The 25,625-nt window shown below is 39.0% G+C and overlaps 1 long non-coding RNA gene across 2 annotated transcripts; it reads left to right on the forward strand.

The window, feature by feature from the left end:
• Window positions 1-5,677: 5,677 nt before the first annotated feature.
• LOC137481490 (uncharacterized) lies at window positions 5,678-25,625 on the forward strand. 2 transcript variants are annotated; one of them, XR_011003512.1, is made up of 3 exons: window positions 5,678-6,017; window positions 7,029-7,127; window positions 25,195-25,625. It is a non-coding gene; the product is annotated as an uncharacterized lncRNA (long non-coding RNA). The 2 variants fall into 2 exon arrangements; XR_011003510.1 differs by having other exon boundaries at window positions 5,678-5,972.

The raw sequence follows: 25,625 nt of genomic DNA on the forward strand, positions 1-25,625 counted from the left end.
TTTTTTTTTTTTGCTTATTAGTTTTCTGCTGGATTAGCTAATTGAACAGGCCCATCAAGGGGTCAAAGAAGTGTAGAGCCAGAACCAAAGGAAGAGAAGCAAAGTGTGACAGGAGAGAAATGGAGGGAGCTGCTTGTTCTTGTACCTATTTTGGTAGCAGTAAAACTACACAGGCTTTGCAATCTGGTCAAACTGCACCCTAAAATATGCTGATTTACATGTTGGTTTTCCCAGTTGCTGGAAATAAGGATCTTCCAGGGAGTATTAAGCCTCAGTGAACTTTAAGCCAATTTATTTCTGAATGAGAGCATTCCCATAGGTATGTAACACGCTTTGGTTTCTGCATGCTAATTTCATGCCTTTAGCCTCCTTAACTTCTCAGTGGTCCCCCACATAGAACTGTACCAACTGCATTATTGTTTTCATTGTTTTGAATTAAAAAATGAAGGGGAATGTGAAAAAAAGCAAATAAGGCTAGAAAAAGTGCTTCAAAAGTTTTCAGCTCTTACACATCTTATCTTCGGTATCTAGGCACTGTGACTAAGCCAAATTCTTAACAGAGCAGTGGCAGATCTCTGCCATCATGCTTTTTCTAGACAATTGTAGGTTTCTGTTCAGCACAGATGCAAATTAAAGCAACTGCTCGGGCTATTTTGACTTGATGCCATGCACCCTCTTTTGCAGAGGCATTCCAAGGCAAGTTAATCCCAGCACAACATGACGAGCGCTCCAAAGGCGGGGCACTCTCTGGAGGTCGGTGTTGCTCTCCTGCTCTGCTTCTCTTGCACTGCACTGGAGTGGAAGGGGGTGGGGGCGGTGGCAGCGGGTAGTGAACCATGGTGACAGATCCGACAGCTGCAGAAGCTAGAAGCTTAGGCTTTGAGACAAAGCTCTGCCTCCCAGCCATCTGGGAGGCAGCTCTTTTTCCTTGGCTCTTCTGGTGGGTGTTGCCATTCCGACTGCTGGGGCATGGTCTGCTGCCTGTGAGCGTGTGCAGGCTCTTCATCTGCTATTAGGTTGCAAGTATCTGCTTGCTAACATATGGCTGCATTGAAAACACGCAGAGAGGAGAATAAGCTGTAAAGCAACAGTAAAAATTCTGTTCAATGCTCTTCCATGGTGAGAGGGCTACTGGCTCACCCTCCTCTTCCCCTAAGTCTTTACAGCTACTGGCTTAAATAGGTACACCTGCACCAATTATAAGCCCCTGTCACTTCTCCACTGAACTGCTCCAAGCAAAGACATGCTTCGCTGCTTGACACTCTGAATCCTGTATAATTCAGGGTGCTTTTACCCTCTGCTACTGGAAACAGGAGGCTAAAGGAGGAATTAAGAGAGGTGGGATTTGCTTTGATTGAGATATTTTGGAAAAGTTGCCTGGCTTGCTGGATTGATCTGGTGAAGCAGTGGAGGCTCTTCTGTCCTCTGAAAGTGGCTAATTCTCTCACACCACAATAGGAGAGAAACATGTAGCAGCATCACTAACAACAGAAATAGGTTATTTTGCAATATAATTGTCTGTATGGCTGAAGAAGAACAAATGCTTTCCTTGTTCCCCATGGAACTAATAAAGAAAGGCAAGTTGAGGCGTCTAGTATAATTATTTAGTCATCTTAAATATTTATGAGCTACAGCATACAGTTTAACAGGGACTTGACAATTGCAACATACATCATCTTGTTTCACAGGGGCTAAAAATACTTAATCTTACTCCTTTAAAATAAAAGCATTAATCCTAAATATGTCTTATGCCAAGAACGAAGCTGTAAACTGTGAGAGGAAGGAGAAAAAAGGTTTTTTTCTTTTTTATCACTGCAAACATGCAGGCTGGGGAAACCACTGCAGGAATAAAAGTTTTGTTGAGAAGATTTTATGTGAACTTTCTGAGAGTGGTGATGGTGGTAGGGGGTGTGTAATTCTTGATGTTAAACAGTTTGGCTTCACCAAGATCTGGGGATTTTTTTCTGTTTAGTAGGCTGGAAAAGGGATAGACTTTCCAGCTTTGTTTTGGTGACAGTAAAATCATTGTTGCAAATCCAAATAATCAGTTACATGGGATAACTCTCCCCTTGCTATCTCTTTAAAGGACTCTGGAGCCACAAATCCATAACACAAAGTCTCTTCTCTCACTTTTTCTGGCTTTCACATGGTTTTCTATTCCATGTGTGACTTGATGCACAGCTCTTAGTGGAGAAATTCTCATTGAAGGACAGCTTCCACTGGCCGTGGAATCCGACATAGTAGAACTTAAGTTTTCTAGAACAGGTTGCTTTATGTTGGGCATTACGATTGCTAGAACAGACTTGCTGAATTTTGGATTTCATAATTTCTGTCTGCATCGTAATCTCCAAATTAGTAGTGGTAGTAATAATAAAACCTCAGTTACATGGGCTTGTAGGTAGTTGTTAGTTCATTTTGATGAGAGCAGCACTGATGTGGAAGAGACCTATAATGTCTCTGTTTCTTATTTCCTCACAACTTGCACAGTAAACAACTTTGTAAGCATGAACGGATTTGGTCTTATGTATTTTTCTCCATTTGCAACTCTGTGCAGTCAGCATAATTGAAAATGTTTCAGTACTGCTGAATTTGACAGCCTATTTAATTTTTGGCTCTTACAATTGGCAGTTGTCTTCATCCATTGTGATAGCTCAAGAGTGGCCAGGATTAAAGCTACCAGGCATTTGGGTTTCCTCAGACATATCTTACTTTTCTGCCAGGAAATTTTATCTTGGAGTAATTTGAATGCCTTGGCTTTAGGATAGAATGCAAGTCTATATGTGCAACTAGAGTAAGTTTGCTTGCTTTGTGATACCTGGGATTCAGTGTGCATGCACATATTAAATGCACAGAGGCATGTCCAAAAAAACCAAGTGCTCTGAGAGTGTCTTTGCTGAGAAGATGTGCCTTTGCTGCTCAGTGTCACAGGACACACGTGAGCTGTATGTGTAGCATGAGTGCCAAGGAGCTGCCTGGTACTAGAATTCCCTGTCTGACTGCACACAGTCAGCACATGCATTGATTTATGCTCAGAAATCCATGGTCATGCTCTGAAGACAGTCTCTGCTTTGCATCAGTTATAACTTATGCATATGGAACAATCTGCATTGGAAATTATCAAGGAGAACAAATGTTCTCCATCCTAGCATCTGAAATACTTGATCTCCTTTGTGCCAAATGCAAAGTGTTATATGCTTTCACAGAAACGTGAGGGTTTTAATTTATTGGAATGAAAATGTAGACAGTGTAAAGGGAAAGACATTGATTTTGATCAGTGTAAATTGTATAGGTGGGCTGAATGTGCTGTATATTGAACATCTCAGAGCAGGGAACCCAGGAGGTTGCTTATGTTGCAGCTCACTTTCCATTGCTGGAAAGTGGAGGGTTTTAAACAGAACACTTGCCTGAGCTTATGCCTGCTGCATACCATGATACATGCTCACATTTTTCTGGCTCAGTGGCAGCAGCAGTGGAATCTAGAGCTTGCTGCAAAAAAAGAAAGACAGAAAAGATGAGGGAAAGCTAAATGTGCTTTCCAATTAGATAATGACAAAATCATACTTGTACTTGTGGAGGGTCAGAAAGGTAACAGCTGAAGGAGTCAAATAATAGACAAATTGATGATGGTAACTAAGGAAATGTAAAAGAGACTCAATCTCTCTCTCACTGATAAAGCTGTTTGAGGTGCAGTAGATCAATTTAGCCATGACTGTTGTTAGGAAATTGCTCTTGTTTGATGTTCCACAAGCAGATCATGCAGTTTCCTAGGAAACATCTTTTTCCACTTAAAATCTAATTTTCTTACATTGCTAGAACTGATGAGTCACCCTGCCTGGCTTTTACTTACTTCCCCTTACCTATTAAAATGTACTCACCAGATAGAAATCCAGGGATTTATTAGTCTTTATCACTTGGCTGTTCAATTAACTCTTCTAATTCCTCTCTGTTATCAGACAGTGTGCTTGATATGACAAAACAAAAGTCATAGGTTAGAAGACAATCAAAATCTGAAATAAATCATGGATCTCTTAATGGGACAGGCCTCCTAAGCTGCAAAGAATTCCCATACTGAATAATGATCCACTATGAAATTCTCCATGTTCCTTTGTCAATAACATGCCATCATATTTTCATTACTGTTTTGTTAATAATTCCCTTATTCAGCTGATTTATAAGTGGGCTTCAACTTAGCAATGACAATTGCAGCCAGTTACTGCCAGAAATTGGGTAGGTTCTGTTAAATATTGCAAACTATGGTTAAAATCTAAAAGCCTCACTTGGTTGAGATGCTGAATTTTAGTTTTAGGTAATGACTGGCACTTAGGCTGAATGGAAAGTTGCCATTGAAAGAGGCAAGGCTTATTCACGGCTGTGGTCAGAAGAACAGAGGTCAAAGAATGGGGTGGCAGCCTGAGTTTTCAGTGACTTGTGGAATTAGTTCCAGTTTGCCAGTACAAAGGTAAATGCTACAATTAACTGTTACTTGTTGTTTGGGCTATATATAAAATCCTTGTAGTTTGCAGATGCCTAATGAGCCCCTGTGGCTACATCATTAATAAAAGGTTGGTCCAGCAGAATACAGCTTCCATAAAATCCTCCATGGGCTACAATTCTTACCCTTTTTCCATATGCAGCTGTGTCATAATCAGTATTCCTGCTGTTTCCCAGTGCCTCTGATGCCTCAGTTTTCAGTATCCTACTGATGTGCCAAACCCTAGATGGTAGTGCTGTGAAGCTTCAGCTGCTGACAAATGGTTTTCTATTCAAAGGGCAATCTCTCTGCAAAAGTAAGGCTCAATGTGACTCTACATCCCAAGAAAAGGATGGGTAAAATAATTCCCCACCCTAACTTTGTTTTAAAACTTATGAAACTTTTTGATGTAAGATTTTGGTGTAGTTGTTTATTATTGGATGACATATTTGTATCTTACTGTGTGTCTATTTGTCTCTGCTAGCACATGGCTTGTTCAGCTGCAGCTGGTGAGTGGGTGGCCTTATCGTATAAGGCTATGCATAATGCTTAAAAAATGTGGTAGGCTTATCACTTGCATGGGTTTGCACTGGGTTTAGCTTATATTTCCTAAATATTAAAAATTAGAAGGAATGACCATAGCTTTCAAGCAGCTGTTTCAAAGTATGGTTTCAAAGCAATTTCTCTAAACTAATACTAGATTATGAAGTCTGTGGAAATGGTTCTTACACACTTGTGATCTTGTAGACTTTTAAAAACTGTCTTTTTCTTAATTAAAAGCTTTGACTTCTTATGATTAATTCAATTAAAATAGGCCTTTCAAGCTAAATTTCAAGTTATTGATGACTATTTTGAGGATTTTAGGGACTAGAAGACTGAGTTTCAGCAGAACATAGGCTAAAAAAAGTTCACCTGGCCCAAAGAGCAGCAAGGTTCAAGCCATACATTTCTAGTTTGATGGCTGTGTTTGCACCCAAAAGGCATGTGTAATATCGACAGAAGGATGCTATGTGACTTAAGACTTCAGTGAGTGTAAGTTTTGCTGGCTTAAAAGACCTGTATAGATTGCACATTTGCTTTGAAATCTTGCAAATGGGAAAGATGACCTTCATTCAGAGTCTGGACTCTTGAAAAATGTTGCGTGGAAATGTGTTGGTGGCTTTGATTATTATTTTTTTTTTTAATGAGTTACAGGAAAGGAGAGGCAAGGGAATAATAAAAAGGACATGCTTTAATGTTGTCATTGCTAAATGAAGTATTTGCCAAACATAAATATTCACTCAGGCTCTGGGACTCACCCTTGTTGAGGGAAAATACATTGAGCCATACTCAAGCCATTGATTGCAGGCATTTGCTGAGGCCATTTGCCATAAATTAACTTTCTGCGCTATGCTACAATAAACTCAGTATAACTTTCCCACTCTTTAAAACAAGAAAACAGGTTGCATCAAAACTCTGGCAGCATAATCCACTGCTTCCAAGTAAAATGATGAAACTACTGGTAATTTAGGAGAACTGGCTGCTGCACTCCCCTTTTATTCTGCAGGTGATGTATAAGTGTACTTGGTCTTTTCATTCCTGCCTCTAGCTCTCTGTCTCCTCCTTGATTAAGAATTGTGGTATACCACTGTGTGCTGCCTATGTGGCATCTGGTTCAGGTGTCTGTCACTCCAGGGGCTGGTTGCATCTGGGTATGACATGAAATGCCAGCCTGATGTCTTTTATCCTGATCAGTGGCTCTTCATGGTCTAAGGTGAAGGCAGCTGAATTATAGCTTTATTTACTTATTTGTGGAAATGTGCTGAACGTCTCAATAAAACATTCCTAATACACAACAAAGGCTTTTTGCTGACCTGTGGGTCACCAGAGTAATTCACAGCCCAAACCACTGACCCACTTCAGAAGCTGTCCCCAGACCACAATTTGTTATCAAGGAGTACGGCACAAAAAGGAGGCTAATTTACAAAACTTATGCAAAGCATCAGCACTTCTTGGTTCTTCAGTTAATGTAAACTTTTTCCCTTGTTTTGATTCACATGGGTCATGCCTGTGTGTTAAGATCAAAATGAAACAAATTTTCTCTTGGTCTCCAAGAGAGAAATAGTTATATGTTTATTTCCTATCCAACCATTTCACAAACTGCACATTTATTATAGCAAGACTTGCAGAAGGCCCCAGCTCTGCTGAGAATCTTCCTGCAGTTGTTGACCGGTAACATACCATGAATAAGTGGGTATAATTTATATGTATAGAACATCTAAATCCTGTTAGGCCAACAAAGTCTATTGGTGAAAATTCTCACCATTTGTTCTTGTTTCTTTTGTCTATCCTGTTGGCAGGAAATCATTTAGCCTAACCTTAGTGTAGCTCACGCCATCTCTGTATAATCTTTACTTCTCTTGCATTTGTGTAGTGAGAAGTCATTCTTGTCCAGAGACACTCTTGAGATTCTGGAAGTAAGGCCAGACTTTTCTCTTATGGATGCAGTATTGCTCTTGGAGAAAAATGGAACTATGCTCACTGTGCTAATGGTATAATTATGGGGTCTCTCTTCCAGGAGTAGAAAGAAGATATTAGTTATAATAATGTGCATGAACTTGGGCTTCAATGCAAAATTTATAAAGACGAAACAAATGAATAATTTTTACTAAATAAGGTAGGTCTTGGTGAATAATAGCATGCAAAAATGTGCTCAATAAATGTAATCTGTGCACTTATAGATGTGCTTTTTTTGTTTTGTTTGAGGCTGTGTGTTTGAAGTCTTTGCCGTAATGCTGATTGCAAGTATTTGAAATGTAGTTATTGAAATTTGATCTCTCATTTAGGGGTAGCAACAAATCACATATTGTTGTTTCCACTTCTTGACTATACTATCAGAATTCTTGTAATCAGTGCAATGTCTTAAGAATGCTACTGGGAATTTTAATCTATCCTTCTTAGTAACAGAAAAAAATAGAGCATTTGAAAAAACTTGTCAACCACTTTGTCAGTCCTGAGTGTCCAGCCCTTTCCTGAAACATTGCACATAGAACATTTTAGTTCCTTCCTGATATATTGGCTTCACACAGAGTTTAAAATTTACCTTGTCACCATATTTGCACAAAAACATTACATATGCAAGAATGGTCCTAATTGAGATAGATATTTTTCTACCTTTTTAATTAGTTCTATAAAGGTCTTTGAAGGGGTTTACAAACTTAGATTATGCAGTGTCCCAATTGCCTAAAATCTATTGCTTGTCTTTCATTCATATGCGTGCTTAAGATTACTTGTCTTTGTGTGCATATGAGAATAGATATTGATTCCTTCACAGTCCATGTTAAGCAAACAAAAACCCAAAGGAAATAAGTTTTCAAGCCTTTGTGACAGGTTTTGCTGTGTTTGCTGTGTATAGAGATAAAAAGATGAATGATTTGAGATGAAACGAAGGAACCTCAAAGAATTAGTGAGATATAAGTTTTAGCCAAGGTGAAAAATTTCCAGTATATTTCTAGGTTTGTCCTGGAAATAAACATTCTGAGCCTACACGACTGAATGAATAATCTTCCAGTTTAAAAATAGATATGTTCAAAACTTCCTACTTTTGGGATATATATACATCAACATTATTCTTCAAAATTTTGCTGTATTGTTTGTTCCCCCCTCCCAAGACACACCCCTGCCCCCATGTTCCTTCCTACCCTAGGAGGTGGAAAGTAGTATGAAATATCCATTCACAGGAGCAACATGCACAGTTACCATACACAGATAGTGCTGCCATAATGATACATCAAAGCAAGAATTCAGAATTGGAACATTTCAGAATTGGAACATTTCAGAATTGGAAATTACCAGAATGTAGGATTTTCTAAGTTTTGAGGAATTAATTTTTTAACCTCAATAATGCTATTTTAATAGAATCCTTTTTATTTAAGAGGTGGTTTTAAGCTGCTTAGAACAGCAATCTCTTCTCTTCCCTCATTTTGTTTTTGTACTATACTATCATATGAGACAGCTGTAAAAGCCATCAAGAGAAATAGACTCTTCAGGCTGATGGCTCCAAGGCCTGGTACCAGAAGAAAGGTGGTGCAGCGTCAGATCTTTGTTCCCTGTGTGAACAAGTACCCAAAAGGGGAATTAAACATTTTCTACGTTGTGGAGATCTGTGGGCGACTTGGAGTGGTGAGCTTCAGGACTCTTTTACTCTGATCTGGCTGAGGAAGAATGTGTCACCTGCCCTTTTGCTCATTTCCTCATGATAATACCTCTTCCATCCCTTGTGCTTCTGGGTTGTCTGAGTCCTTTTTATTCTTTGTTATGATGATTATGATTTGCATTGGAAGGAACCTTCAAGATCATCTAGTTCCAAACCCTTGCCCTGGGCAGGAACAACTTCTTCCTCACTAGAACAGTGGAAGGTGCTCAAAACTCCATCCAATCTGGCCTTGAATGCTTCCAGGGATGGGGCATGCGCCACTACTCTAGGCAACCTCTTCCAATGCTTGACCACCCTTTCAGGAAAGAATTTATTCCTAATGTCTTATCTAAACTCACCCTCTTACAGTTTAAAGGCATTCCCCTTGTTCTGTCACTGTATGCCGTTGTTAAAAGTCCCTCTCCAGCCTTCTTGTAGGCCCCTGTTTTGTACTGGAATGTGCTTCCTGTTTTCTTCTCCAGGCTGAGCAACCCCAGCTCTCTCAGCCTGTTTCTACAGAAGAAACCATCTTTGTGGGTTCATCTGGACTTGCTTCAATGGGTCTATGTTTGTCTTACATTGGGGCCCCCAGGGTTGGATGCAGCACTCCAGGTGGGGTCTCATGAGAGTGAAGTAGAAGGTGAAAATCACCTTTGACCTTCTGGTCACACTTCCTCTGGTGCATCCTTTTGGCCTAGCTGTATACAGGGGACCCATTTTCAACTCTTCAGTGGGTGCTTTTTACTGCTAAATACCTTTCTTTTTAACCTTGCCTTGCTCCTATGAGTCTGGAGGTTTAACTTCTGACAATCCATGTGTTGCTTCCCATGCCCTTCACCAAGTTCCTGCTCCCATTTCTCTCCACTCCTTCCTCTTGTAAGATGTGTCCCTTCCTTGCTACTTCCATGTACCACACTAACCATGTTTCTGATTCCCAGTTCTCTTATCAGCCTCCTTCCCTGCTCTTATTCTATTACCTCCTCGAGGGAGATCTCCCAAGTATGATCACCAGCTCTGTGTGTGATAAATATTTATTCGTCTACCACCTTACATAGCTGGGTCTGATTTTAGTGAACTTGAAGGTGATCAAAAGAAGAGACAAAACTTGAATGAATTCTACAAAGCTATTTGCTGCCTCTGAGAAGCTGGTTGCTTGGTTTTGTTTTTTGGTTTTTTTTTTTTTTTGTTTTTTTGTTTGTTTGTTTTTTTTTCTTTAATTTGATTGGTTGGTTATTGTTTTTTTTTTTTTTTTTTCACAGAGTATTTCTTTAGTTGTATCATTTTCAGATACAAATATTATGTGGAGGCTGCTCTTGGTGCCCCCATTTTTCTTGTGAATAGTTTTGTTTCCCAGCCCAAGATGGGATGTCTGGCAAATGACCTTCCCCTAAGGGTCCTTTCTTTTGTGCTGAAAAAGGCAGAGCTGGAATTAGAGTCAATGTAACTGTCAAGGCAATGCGGCACCCAAGTTAACAGTGACCTACTAAATAATGTGGCTATAATGCTATTTTTTTTCTCCATATAGCATTGGCGTGAGGGGATAGTCTCAGCTATAATGTGTTGCAAAGTGTGGACCATGGAAATTTGCTTCACTATAACTATTCACCAGCTTTAGGCTTTAGGGTGAGTGCAGTAGCTGTGTACTAAATGTCCACTATTAACAAATAATTTATAACCCAGGTGAGTCTCCAACAAAACACCACCAATCTCATGTGCTAACTGTGTGACAGAGACAAATATAGTAAAAATCTCCAGGGCCTTCTTACTTCCTGCCTGCCAACTTCATAATGTGGAGACCTTATCACATATAGTATGACAATGTGTGTCTTTCCCCTGAGCTTCCTTCCAGGCATTGGGACTTTGGTCATCCTTTTGCCCAGGAGACTTTATAAGCTTGACACCTTCGTTGAAGGCAGAGCATATGAAAATGAACTGCAATGCAGCATGTGGTATGAAAATGATTTAAAATTCTGTCATTATCACAGTTTAGCATTGTGGCCAGAGCTTTTCCTTAATTACTCCCTAGAGGGAAAAACTGCTGATACTATGACTAGATTGAGGCCATCTACTAAACCCAAAGCCCTTTTTTAATTCTGAAAATTAAATATTTATTGTCCACAGGAGCATTTTGTTAAAAATAAAAAGAGAGACAGAGGAAGAAATAAGTTTGTGGGGTTTAGTTCATCGCCTCATGGGTGTGGGTTGGCAGATATGGATGCGCATTGCTTCAAGAGGTCAGACTCCCTGTTGGCAAAAGCAATCGGATATGTGACTCCAGACAGGTTAAAAAGGTAAATTGTAGTTATGTATATTACAAGACTTCACGGCTCTGAAAGTTGAATTTCAGGAGCCCAGCAGCAGTCATTTGATCTATACCCTCTCACTTTAAAGAGATTGTGATTTTTTAAACCTCAGCTGCAGAGGACATTTCATGTGAACTCCATAGACTTCAGAGCATTAAATTTGCTCTGAATGTCTTTGTGATAACTTAGGCCAGCATATTCTAGCCTTGATTTTAACCTTTGCTTTCGTGTGTCGTCCTATATGATGATGAAACTTTTTCCTAACTTTCCTATGCTGCTCTCTTCATAACTTCCATTTCTCCATATTTCCATGTACTCTTTTTCTCCATCTTCTTTAAATAGTTTTACAATGAATAAATGTCTTAACAAGGTGCATGTATTTTCCAAGTGAGAGCTGTCCTGCGGTCATTAGCTCTTAGTCTAGCAGATGACATTCTAGCAGTGATGAGATCTTGGTATTACTCTTAATCTTGCTTCTAATTGGGTGTATAATTTTAGGCAAGTCTTGCCTGCTGGCATCGATTTCTAATGAAGGGGAGATTAAAGCTGGCAATTGGTAACTTGACTAAGGAACAATCTGGCACACAGGGCAAGAAGGCCCAACTACAAGAAAGGGTTAAATTGGCTGAAAGGAATGCCAGAGGCAAAGCAGATTCCTTGCAAGTGTGGAAAGTTTCCCTTGGTGGTGAGAGAAAAAACAGCCTCAGCATTATCTTGTGGCCATTGTGGATTGCAAGTGCTCAGGGGCTACCTTTGGGCAGTAGAGCCAGGGCTGGGATGAGGTGCCCAGTGCAATAGTTCTCAGGATGGTGCTAGTGCAAGAGTATATAATGAATCTACTTGTGGCACATCTTTTCAGACTCCACATTTGAACTGCATGGTGTGGTAGGACTCTGCCCAGTGCATTGTTTATTACATTTTTCTTTTATGTTCAAGTATACAAATGTGTTTTTAATTCATCTTGAGGGATACCATAAAAATTTCTTAACATTTTCTTAGTGTTTGTCTCTTCCATGTATGGTCTTCCTTTTTCACTATGAAGGACTCTCTTACCATGTGATTTTGATGTGGTTTTACACAGTAAAACACAAACTTTTCTGGGGCTTGGTGCTGATGGTAAAGGACAACTGAGCAAAACACTGAAATAAGATTCACAAGATGAGCTCAGCTTTTCACAAATTAAAATAAACTCTCAGTTCAGCTGGCAACATTTTTCTGGAATTCAAATGTTTCTGCAGATCTTTTTAAGCAATGTAATACTTAGCAGGCCCTTGCATGGGGAACAGACTTGTCTCCTCTCTCTGTAGACTTTCCCAATTCATCCTTTTTTGGTTTTAGCTTTGCTGCCTGAATAACAAGTTCTGTGTAGACGAACCAGTTTTGTTCAAGTTTAGAAAGATTACAGTTTGGGGATTAACACAAGTGTAGGAATGGTCAGGGAAAGTGAAATTCTCAGAGACTTTGAAGAAGTAGTGCAAAAGGGAATAAGTACAATGAAAGTAGGGATATTAGCCTTGCCTCAAGAAGAGCCTGTAATTTTTGTAGCTGTAGTCACCTATTGCAAGATGCAATCCCAAGGAAGATGAAGGTATAAATAATTTTTATTTTATGTTGTTAAGCTGTTTCTCTAAGGCCTTCTTTCAGGGTTTACCTGGAGCTAAGAGGCTTACAAAGCACCTTGTCCATATCAAGGTCATTCTATAAAAAGGCTTTGTTTTAACTAACCCTAGACTTACTGATCTTGACCCTTCCAATAACCAGAGCTTGTGTTCTGGACTTAATAGGCCTTCTGGAAGAATGGATAGGAAAGTTAAGCTTAATTGCTTCATTTAATTTTCATAAAGCTTGGTAATTTTCAGTGAGTGTCTTTATGCTAGCTCTCAAGCCAATTTTTAATTATTTAGCAAAACATTTAAGTGCATACTTTGATCCATGCTATTCATCAAAGCACTTTAGAACCTGCTTATGTGCCACTTGAACAGGTTGAAAGAGATACTCAAGTGTCTGCTGAATAGGGAAAGTTTATAAAGTCAGGACCTTAAGAGGGAGCTGCTTGAATACAGTGATCAGAGATACCAAAAAGTGACCATCTCTGAGAGCATTGCAAAGATTTGAGACCAGAGTTGAGTACATAGCAATGTAAATGCCCCCCTCTACTTCCCCCCATATGCTTTGGGCATATTTCACACACAGTCTTCAGCTGGTTTTGCTCATAAATTGATTTTTATGTGTGTGTCTGTGTAATTTCAGTGTCACCAGCCCGGCATGCCTGACACTGCAGTCTTTTTCAGAAGCAATAAGCCATGCAGTCTGATGTAGAAACAAGTCTCCATGGAGCTAATCGGCTTTGGTTTTTTTGCTCTGAGCACTTGCTGTTTTTTTTCCCTTGCAGTGGTATTGGAGCACTGTGTTAACTCTAAAAGAACTACTGATTGACAAATTAATGCCATGGAGTTGGCTTATAAGCTAAACTATGAGAGTAACTTAAATCTTACTGTGTCAGAGGGGCAAAAGATAAACAAGCTCAGTTGGGGTTACAGTAATTTTTAGATTAATCATACTTTCACTTTTCAGTGTTTTAAACAGTAAATAATTTTAGGAATATTGGACCAGGGACATGGCTGAGGGCACATCTCCGCTTTCATTTTATGCTGTTTATTGTCAGCTCAGGCCTAATTTTTTTAGTCTGCCCTGCAATACAACATGTATTTTTATCAAGTCATTGATGTGGTTGCAACAAGTCAAAATAGGCTAAGGTAATATAGTGAACTTTCCTATGCAGGTTTTCTTTCTGCAATCCCTGTAGCTAAAGCATATCTCCAGAGAGCAGCACAAAAAATAGATGCTTTTTGCTCTTTTAGTATTTTCTTTTGTTCTTGTGATTTCCTTTAGAGAACCAGGGTGTTGTCTCTGCATAATATCTTTAAAATTCCAGAGAAATGAAGAACCTTTATTGAAAAAACTGCAATGACAAAATTCATTTCACTGGCAAGGCAAGAGGTCCTTGGGGTTTTGAGCATGTGTACAGGATCACGTATGTTGAGGCAGGAGTTGTGGGGTATTTTATGAGAAGGCACAGATATTTTAAGGCATACTGGACTGCCCATACAGACTTGCTGAAGAATTAATAATGAAACTTGAATTTCAACAATTTTGTTCGCAATAGAAGTACAATCCCTCAAAATTAAAAACAAACAAACAAACAAAACACGGCGAGGGAAAAAAAAAAGGAAAATAAAAGGATAGGTTTCCAGGATAATAAAGGAGACCTGGCAGTCTATTAGTGGGACGACTACAGCAGCTGACAGGCTGATAGACTGCTCCACAATCCCAGCACACCTGTGTGGAGCCACCTGTCATAGGAGTGAAAAATGTATCCTCAGTTATAGAACTGCAAATTCAGCAAAAATTCTGCAGGGGATCAGAGGAGTGAAATGGCCCTCATGCTAAGGTTTTGTTGCCATAAGATTTCTCACCTAAGGAAAAGAAAAAAAAACCTACGAACAACTCACTCAGAAAGTAGTTTTGTCATTTTTACAGTGTTAGGACTACTAGAAAAATATATTACCATAGTAATGAAAAATGTCCACATCTAAATTATCATGTATAGTCTATGTAAGTTGGTTTAATCACATAAAAATACTCTCTATATATTGTTTTACCTGAAAAAAAAAAAGCTTCAGGAAAATGGTGAGCTGGAGAGTGGAGGGAACACAGAACAGGAAAATCAAGGCTTGCAGAGGGATCAAGGAGGAATCATCCTGTACTCACTATGGATGGCAAATGCTTCCTAGCTCTCAAACTAATACCACAAATGGACTATGCTGCAGAAGAGATCAAGGCTATGGACAAGGGCTATAATCTACATAAGAAATCTACTAGGTAAAATTCTCAGATGATTTTAGGAAACTGAGGGTACACCAATGGACAGGAAAACAGTCCTTATTTATAGAATCCTGGAATGGTTTGAGTTGGAAGAGAAATTAACATCAATCTATTTTCAACCCCCTCTACTATGGGTGTTGATAATTGATCCAAATAATCTGACTTCAGGGAAAACTCTTACATAAACTGATTTCTGCCTGTTTCCTAAGCTTATGAATGCAACTCTTTGCCTAAAAGAATTTTGTGGGCTTGGCAAGCCAGTTTACATAGCCCAGTGTTTTCTCTCTAACTGTGGCATGCTCCAGTACTGCTGTGGGAAGTGAAATAAAAACAGCAGAAACTAGTTGTGGAAGGGCTTTTTCCTCGTAATTGGTAGAAGGTTCAAGCATAATTGCTTGTAAAAATGATGTAAACAAAAGATGATTGAATCTCCTCCAAGGCACTTAAGTTATCAGCGCATCAGGTACCAAGGACTCAAATTATAAATTTAATTTCTCATTGCTGGGATTTTGTAAACAGTCCCTTTCAGAAATTTAGAAAACTCACATCTTCAAATGGCATTGATCCCTTCTCCTGATGACTCTTCTTAATAATTTCATCACTCTCCATATGATTAAAAGTTTCCTGCATTAATTTACCTCCAGCATAGTCTAGTTTTTGTCTTTTGGTTTACACTTTGCTGCTATTTTCATATTTATCCCTACAGCATGTTATTAAGGAATTAGCATATATCATATCAGCCTTTGGGTAAATGTTACAATCAGCTCATGTAACTTCATGTTAGATCTTTTGTATTATGGCTATTCCCATAACCAGGCATTATACATTTTCTTTACCTGCTGTAGTATAAATTTACTTTTGTTACCATAACTATCCCAAGCAACTGTTCCCAAAGACAGTAACGTCTCATTTCAGACACTGCTACTGGATGAAATGCTTTCCTTCTTTTAAATATTTTGCTTTATGTAAACATGCTAAACCCACGTTAATTTTTTCACAGCTGTAGTAAATTATGGGCATTTCCTTAAAGCCTCCAGCTGATGAGCCCAGTTCCAGATTTATGTCTTGAAGTATTTACATTCAAAGTACGTTTACATTTATTCATCTTTGGATACATTTGTACTTTTGTCTGTTCAGTACTACTCACGCCTTCATATTTTTGGTTCTGTTGTAAGCCAGAAGGGAAAGGTTTTGTGATCTTGTTCCCTTTCTACTGATGGTTCACATAAGGAACTTCTCCCCTAAACTCTGTATGCAAGACATGGAGGCTAAATATTGGAATGAGAAAGACACAGGAAGGGGGCAAGTTTTGTTGTTAAATGTTTTATTTATTGAAAAGTACAAATCTGGGTTAACTTCATCTATTTATGAACCCAAATATACTTTGATTCCCTATCCAACATTCACCTGGAAAAAAAAATTTGGAATGTTTCATTGAAATAAAAAAATCCTTAAGTCTGTACTTTGATTTTAAATAAAATTGTTTTTATTTTGAAAAAAGCAGTGCTTCTCTAACTCAGAAACATAATGGGGTGATTTGAGAATATTGACATAACCGCAGATGTTTGCTCAACAATGCTTTCATTTTCACTAGAATCCAAACATTTTTTCCTTTTGGGTAATCTGAAACCAAACTCAGGCAGCAAGTGAAAACCAATCGTATTTGTACAGCTTTAGTTGATATTAAACTGCTCCTATTTCTTGAGGTGATAACTGTGCAGAGAGTTCATAGAAATCTCACCCCTTGTGCCATATGTTTCTTTTTGTAACTCATTCTTTGCTAAGCAGAAATAAATTTCATTCTTTCTAAGAAATTTTCCAATTGATAGTTTTCCATGGAAACTCAAACATTTGTCAGAAACTGTGGAACCACTGAATATAAAATGTCTCCTTCAACTCCTCTTCATTTTTAATCAACTCCAGCCATAGCTAAGGCTGCTTTCTGCAGAAGCAGCCCTTATGTTGATGCAATTGCTGAATATTCTAGGACATGATACCTAATCAGAAAGTCTCACTCAGGATTGAGATGGAAGGTGTGACCAGACGCAGGCTTTCTCTCCTTATTATTTATTTATTTCCTTGCCATTAAGAGCAAAATGGAGAATATTCCCATATTTATAAATTCAAAACTTAAGTGTCTTGATAGTTATAAAGAATAAAAAGTGTGTGGTAAACATTTTTGTCTGGAAAAAGCAAAACTAGTTTCAGTTCTTGTCTGTTACACTACTTTCCAGTGTGACTTTGGTCAGCTCAGTAAATCATTCTCAGCTTAGTTCCAGCCAGCTGTAATGCCAAGAGAATAGTGTTTCTTTTCTTCCACCTGTTCTGTAATTTATTACAAACTCTTTGAGGCAGCAACTGATTTTTCTTGTATGGCACTTTCTGTGGACACTTAGCCCAGCTTTCTGGAAATAATTAATTTTTCCATTCACAATCAATCTAAGTACTATAAAAATTGTATGTGGGTTAAAGGAACAACTTTCCCCTGTTTACTGCATTAACCAGGTAAAAAGTAAATTTTGGTTGAGTTCATTACAAACCATTATTTTTGCAATTTAAAATTAATGTTCAAATAAACTGTAAGGAAATAGTAATGTAAATAATAGCTTAAATATATATAGTATTATATGACTGAAAGCTAAGTTTGAATTAAAATTAGGAGAAGATTTTGTGACTAGAGGGATATTTTCAGTTTTTAAAAAAAAATTCTGGAATGAATGTCTGAAACATTAGCATTATAGTTCTTCTAGAAGAACATTTTTCAGCATATGATCCAAAATTTGATCCAGCTGTGTCCAGCATGGTAAAAAACTGTTTTTTTTTTTTTTTTTTTTTTTTTTTTTAGGGGAACTGGAGGTGTTCTGTAGCAGTATGAGATATTGACCTCACCATGTTTTAAACTCAGCCCTTCCCTGTAGGGATGTAATGAGGACTCAGAGTCTGACCTGCTGATCAGGTAAGGGAGTTCAGAAGCCATTTCTTCAGCCTTTTGGAAAATTGCCTTTAAATTTGGTAGTGATTTCCTGTGTGTATACATGTGCATGTCCTGACATGGCTCAAACACTGAAGTAATAAGGAAATATTGACTTCCACCCAGATGTCTGCTTCACTGAGTGCGTGTTGGTCAATGGATTGATGCACTATTAGCAAGCATCTGACTCCCTGCTAGGGGAGAACTTCCTGCAAACTCGCAGGCATTTCTCTGCTGAAGTGTCTTTGGAGTAAAGTAAGGGAGCATATGTGGTTACTGGATATCAGAAAGACTTCAGTTATTTGAATGACATTTTTAAAAAATACATCAGTTTTAGCATTTTAATGAATTCTACTGGTTTTCATGATGCCTAGATTAAGATGTGTGGACTTTTAACCCATTAATGTATCCCTTTAAGTCAGAAATGTGACAAGGTGTGCAGTATTAACACCAAAACTATTCAAGGATACAAAAGCTAATGCTGCAGTAGTAACGTTATCTCCACTGGGCTACACTAGTCAGTGTGGACTACATTCAGCCAAAGGCTTGACCAAAACTCTTAAAGAGTGAATATAAACTCCAATTAAAGTCAGGGGACTGCAGCTCCATCTGCTCTGAATCAGTGTAATTCCACCAAAAAAAAAAGAAAAAAAGTTGACATAGTGTCAGTTTGTATGTGTTGACCCCACAGGCTTGGCTCAGTTTAAACCTCTGTTAAATATGGATGTGGATGCTTTCAGAGAATGGCCCTGCAGCATAGTTGGCAAGTGGATGGATAGTTAATACCCTGACACAGAAATACTTCTTGGACATGTGCTTAAATGCTGTTGCTAATGAAGCTAATGGTCCATTTAGATCCACAGGAGGCAATCTCTGTCTAAACCCCTACATTCACTTCTGAGCATGGATCATGGTTTTATTTGACTTAAATTTTGGTGCTGATTTGAGGGAGATGCGTTTCAAAATGTGGATTTTCTCTGTGCATGCATAGTCCTTGCTGTGGGATTGAATTTCACGGGCGTTGTGTGACTCCTCCAATGCATCTGTTAATGGTTGCTGATGTACCACAGCCTCGCACTCTTAACTGCTAACAAAATTGCTCAGGGTTTATGTGCAAACACGTTAGAAAGCAGTGGCTGGCTTCCTATGTGTCAGAAAAATGTCTTCAGAAACAGTTCAGTGGTAAAGTCACAAGTTAGAATTGTTTATCATCATCAACAGGCTGAACTAATAGCTTTTGTCATGAGAAATGTTAAGATTAAATAGGAGCGTAAGGGAGGAAAAGCTTTTATCTTTGGGAGTGCTAGTATGCATAGTGTGTTAAATACCATCTTTTCACATGGTATGACATCCAGGTATGAGGAATACCTAAAGGATTTGCTAACATCACTGGTCTGCAGTCTGCAGGAATTAGTACAGTTGGAAAGGAACACAGACCTTGCTAAAACACAGCATGATCTAAACTTCTTCAGGTTGTTTTAAAAGTAGGGCTCTGATGACACAGACTCAGTAAAGATTTCAGTGCACCTCCTGTAGAAACAGAGTGTGTTAGATCATCAGTTGTGGAGAAATCTCAACTGGGTCATTGCATTTCTCAAGCTTTTCAAAATTCTTCCTACTTTTTCATGGGGAAAATCTTGTTTCAGTTGTATATGGGATTTTTCAGGCTCATATTTAGTCTGTCACATTATGTGCCAGTGTTTTCTTTTGCCATGGACAAGGTTATATAGCTGTGACACATATAAATTGTTTATTATGTGGCTAGGACATGAGAGAAAAAATGTACCTGAGAAGAAATAGATCTATTGTAATCCTGTGACTGCATCATTTATCTTTTGCTACTGACTCTAGACTCTACCTTTTCTGGGATTTATTTCAATATTTTCTGTTCAACTTTCAGGACCAGCCAGTCTTGTAATACACATCATTAAAATTTATCTTCCAGGAGTTATGTGTGTGTGTGTGTGTACGCATATATATATGTACGTATGTATGTATGTATATGTATACATCCTTTGTTTAAAACCTCCTGAAGTACAGCTTTGCTGTTAGGCATGTGCTCCACAGACTTTGCAAGATGGCAGAGCACAGGGCCTGTGGTCAGATCAGCTTCACTCCTTGTCAGCAGTGTGGCAAACCACAACACACAAAAATGAATGAGCTGCTCAGGAGGTAACAGCCTGAATTGTTTCGCTTTGTTTTTCCCCTCTGTGCTGGAGTGGGCCTCAAGCATGCCCGCACTGTGGCTCCAGCAGAAGTTTAACAGTGTGCCGAGACATCCAGTTTGGCTTCCCTCAGTGAGGGGAGAGGTCTGAGGGAAGCCTAGGAGCAGTTTTTTTCATCTTCAGCTGAAATATCCCATGACTTTGCTGTGATGTGTGGGCAGTCAAGAGGAACTCAACTCCTGTCAGTGCTCTGGAGAAAATCTTGCTGGACTGTCCTTTTATTTTTCAAAGTGAGCATGCACTTTTTGTCGCTTTGTTGATGGTTAAAGTTTTTAAAAATCCATTTAAGGCCTTATTGTTTTTTGTTTGTACTTGAACCTCTTACCAGTAAATAGAAGGATCTGTGGACAAAAGCCAAGTGTATTTTCAACCTGTTTATTTACCAAAATGTGAAGGAGGAAGGAAGACTAGTGGTGCTTGAACAGTGATTATTCTAGATTCAGAAACATAAATCTTTGATGGCAAACTGATGCTGACACTTCCTTCTAGCAGTGGTTGTCAGATCAAGAGGAACTCTATTAATACTTTGTGTCCTAGTAGACAAAGAGGTTTTTTCCCCTCTCCAGAACAGAAAGTTGTCAAGACTTAATCTGTATTGCGTTGAGTCCTACGTAGATGAATTTGCCTCTGGAAGACAATGAAATGTTTTGCTTTGAGGTCTCTGTTCTCTTTCTGCCTTACTCCCCCCACACTGGCATTCTTCAGAAACTGGTATGATTTCTGACACAACCCCTAGTACAACGTCCGTGGTTGAAGGGATGTGGATTCATTTGGGAACACATAAGCAAGTTCCAAAGTCACATTGGCTTCAGACCAAAAATGTTGTTACTGGATGTAGGTTCTTATTATCTTCATGAATAAGAGAAATAACTAATAGGTTCAAAAATTTGAGATGCCAGGTGAAACTGCCCAAAACCAGGATAAAAACATTCATGAACATACCATGACATAATAAGAAGTTTGATACAGTTTTGGAAAAAAAATCAACACAGTTTCACCTTGTAGCAGAACATTTATGAACTATTCTACTGTTATTTTTTCCATGGGATGCTACTGCATTTACTTTTTTCCTTACACCTGATAAAAGCCAAAATAATATCTTTGTTGCAAATCCTGTTCATTACTGCCAGTCAAATTCTCCCTCTAAATTTTAGTTCATAGAGCAACTATGATTCTTGCCATAAGCAGAGAAAAGTTCTCCAGGTTTACTTTGTTGTGAAACAGTTGAAAGAGAAGCTGGGCCCTGTGGTGGGTCCTTGATACTTACCACAGCCCACATCCAGCTGTGCTCAGTGCATCCTCTGGACAAGTACATGCAGGTGTTCCAACTGTACATGCCCAGGACTTGTTTTCAGGCATTAATATCAAAAGCAAAGCGAACAAACAGAGTGAATTTTAAATATGAAGTAATATTGTCACTACATCTTTTTAGAGACAAAGGTATATTCAGCAAAGTTAATGAGAATAAAGTGATTCTGCCAGATTATTTAAGTGCAAATTGGATTTACTCAAAGGCTATATAGAGGATGACTGTGGATTTTGTAATTTTTTTTGTTTTTTTCATTTAAACTTTGTCATTGATATCACAGATCTTCCTAATTTTGATGTTCTATCAGGACAGAATAGCCAGCAGAGGGAGCAAAGCCTTTTTTAACAATGAACTGTTGGCAAGAACTATGTGACCCTACAGGGGGATCAGGAAGGAAGCAAACTTTCTGTGTGTACTTTCTTTTGCTCAGGATGGAAGAAGAGGTGAGAGAGAAAGGTTTGCAGACTTAGAAAATAAATAGTGTTGTGTGTTACTTTCAAACTTGAATTTAAAGCAGAAAATGTTAAAAAAAATTGGAGACTCAGCCCCATAACTAAAATGCTACCTCACTGCAGGGGGGAGGAGGAGGGAGGAAACAAAACCAAAACCAGCCAACCAAAATGAATAAAAAAATTAAGATTCGGTTGCTATTTTTTCCCCTATTTGTTCATGTTTTCAATGCCAAAACCATTTTCATCTAATGGCCAGGATCATTATGAAATGTATCCTGTGGTTTTGGCCACTTACACAAAGTTCTGTCACAGAGGGCTCTGTAATGAAAATTTGCTGTTAATTGCTATCTAAAAGGGCCAACCATTGTAATTTCAGCACAGTCTTATTCATAGATCACCATCAGTTACCGTGGCCAATCCCAAACACTTTGGGAAAAACATCAAATTAAAAAATGAACGAGAAAATACTGGGGATTTTGTTGCCACTTCTCCCCTGCTTTTTAAATTTTTTAACTCTTCCACCTGTAGTCCTTTGGGATTGCATGTAGATGATTAAGGTCCTCTATATTAAGATGACAACAATTTCAGATCTGGCTAGTCTCTGCCCTAAGCCTGCTTTATCATCTTTGGAACAGCTGCAGATTTTTGTGCTAAGAGACTGCACCAAACACACTGAAGAGTGCATTTGGTATGCTTTCAAAGGGGTAGGCACACTCATCCCCAGCCCAGGGAGCTGGAGAGGAGGGAAGGGGCAGAAGCATCTCAAAGAAGGAGAGGGTCTGCTGACGTGAATCAGGGTTTAATGAGCTGACCACCTGCTCTTGAAATCATCATCTGTAAGATATTTGAGCCTATGAATTCAGACATGATACCTACAGGCTTTTCAGCTAATCTTCTTGTCTGACAGCACAGTCAAAAAGAATGTGACCTCAGGAATAGAGAGGATACCTACTTGATATCCTGGCAGAGCAGTTTAATAAACATTTTAGCATCAGCAGTGCCTGCTCAGCAGTCTGTAGGTTAGGGGACACATAAGGTTACTTCTTAGCTCTAACATTCATTGTGTTTTGTAAACTCCTAAATTTCAGGGTTTGGATTCACTTGAATCCTCAGTCTCAGCTGGTAATATGCAGTGTAATGGCAGAGAGGGAGATGTGTACACAACATCTGCAGACTTGTGCATGCAAGTACAAGACTAACTTTTGGAAACGACAGGAAGAGCCACAAGGGTTGTTTCCCACTGCTCTGCTTTAACCTTTCTGTATCTGTCTTCCTCTGAATGTGCCAAAAGTGAATGGCTCTGCATCCAAGATAACTGTGTGGCACACGGCCCCCTTCTGCTCTGTTACCAGCAGTGCTTGTGATACTGTCATCCTTACACAACATTCAAATAACTTAAGAGAAGCTCCAGCTTAAATCCAATAGCTGTTGTACTTATGGAGCAACACACCAATTAAGCCATGCTAGAGAATATTCCTGGAGCTCAAGCCATGCTACAGAAGATTCGAGGGCTTCCTTGTCCCAACAGGGAAGGTGTTGCTTCATGCTTGCAGAGGGATTCCCCTGAGGGCCTTCTGCCCACTGCTTTCTTGGTAAAACCCATTGCTGTGGAAAGCCTGACTCCATCTGCTCCTTTCTCGTAAGGAAAATGTTTCTTTTAAGGTCAGGAGAAATGTGAAATCTTTATAAGAATGGCTGGAATGCAGCATTCAGAGCAAGGCTTGTGTTTTTTTTCCCCCCAGTGTGCCTCTGCAGAGAAGTTTAGGCATAATTTCCCTTGTTCAGGAACATTAGTCCTTGTTATTTTTCTTCTTACTCAAACTTAACAAATTGAGCTGGAAATATATCCATTGTCTGATTGAATGGGAACATTAGCAGTATGATTTCCTTCCAGAGGCTGATGGCTTTGATCCATTCTTGAATTCTGAGTGTTGCAGTGTCAGCAAGTTTTTTGTCTGTGATTTCTGACTATCTTTTGCATTTGCATCTTCAGCTGTTCTTGTGTTGTTCTCGATTCAAGAGCACACAAATACAGGTGTGCCACTAATATGTAACTTTGGTTATTTCTTGCAAGTTAGGAACACAAAGCAATCTGAGAGGACAAGATGTCCAAGGTGAGTGAGGAAAAGAAGTTGACTTTTCAGCTCCCCCAGACACCTGTGACTATGAGCAATCTCATATAGGTGCCCAAGTACCTTTTTTTCAGAGCCTCACAGTCTACTCTGTAGCCTAACATTACACAAAAACCTCTCAAGCTCCATTTTAGAAAATGGCTCATTATTCTGCCTTTGTTACTATTTAAAAATCTCATAGCTCAGAAGGCTGGACAAATTCTTATAGTCTTCAGTCTAAACCATTTTTGGCAATTTCATACCTATTAGTTCTTGAACAGATGTGCTTATTTTTATTAATTCTTTAATTCCCTACTATTCCTTCTCTCATTCCCTGATATATTTATAGGTAGCAATCATATGCCCCTTAGCCTTTCTCTGACTAGGTTAGCCAAGTTTTTTAGTTTTCTTATGTAAAAAAAGGGTTCCTCGTTTCTCCAATTGTACTAGAAGACTTTCACTGCACCTCTTCTGGTAACAGACTCATCTTCCTGAGTTTGGGTGATCAAGGTGCATTTTTTAAGGTTTCATTGGTTCTCTGTGCAATCATGTTCACCATTTCTGCTGGGAAAGCTGTCTCATGATCCCATTTCAACAATTTCCTTAAAACAATGTACATAGTTTTTGTTTTAGAAATTATCATTAGAGCTGTTCCTACTGCATAAGATCGTTTGGTGAAAACTGTTGACCTAGACATATCCAGCTTCTGAATAAAACAAGTTAGGGACCCTATTAGTCACATCTGTTTTTCCCTTAATGATTTCCCTACCATGCCTTCTGAGTGAAGAGCTTCAGGGGAGGGGAATGAGGTAAATAAAGGTTATGTCACAGCACATGCATACTAGGGAACTAAGTTAAAACCTGCATTTTTGATTGCTGTGTTTTGTAGACACAACATATTTCTTTCAGAATCATGTAAAGTACTGTAGGCTGAGACAGTGCTGTGCAAATGCTGGCATACAGTTGGAACATTTGTTTTACTTGTGAGGGATGAGCCTTTTTACAAAATTAGGCAGATCATCCCAATGGATGTCAATGGGATCTTTAATACTCACCCATACCTTTAAACACCCCTCTCTGATGGATGTCACTCATTTTGTCAGTCCCATTGAAACACTTTGGTACTGAAATCTCAGTTTTACCATGATGGGTTCATGGAAGACTACACTCTAAACTTGTTGATGGTAGAGAAGGGAAGAAATTCTGCGTGAAGGGAAGAAAAAACTTTCACTCAGATCAAAAGGAAAGGTGTTTTGGATGTTTTTATAATTTGTCCTGGTTTATTTATTAAAGTATTTTTAAAAGGAAGGTCATTCATACTGCTGAAGGGCACCTAATGGTTAAAGAAGCCTTGAAACTGCTGAGAAAGACTTGGAGGTGCTGGTGGATGAGAGGCTGGACAGCAGCTGGCACTGACAGCACACAAAGCCAAATTTATCCTGGGCTGCATCAAAAGCAGCATGGCCAGCTTTGCCACCTGCATCCAGCTCTGGGGTCCCCAGCCTAGAAGGAACTTTGGCCTATTGGAGTGAGTCTGGAGCTGGGCTACCAAGATGATTTGAAGGGTGGAGAATGCTCTCCTATGAGGAAAGGCTGAGGAAACAGGGTTTGTTCTGCCTGGGAAAAAAAAAAAAGTCTAAGGAGTGACCTAATTGCAGCCTTCCAGCACCTGAAGGGAGCCTATGGGAAAGATGAAGAGGGATTTTTTACAACAGTATGTAGGG

Source organism: Anomalospiza imberbis, chromosome 1 (genome assembly GCF_031753505.1).
Source record: "Anomalospiza imberbis isolate Cuckoo-Finch-1a 21T00152 chromosome 1, ASM3175350v1, whole genome shotgun sequence".
Taxonomy (NCBI): Eukaryota; Metazoa; Chordata; class Aves; order Passeriformes; family Viduidae; genus Anomalospiza; species Anomalospiza imberbis.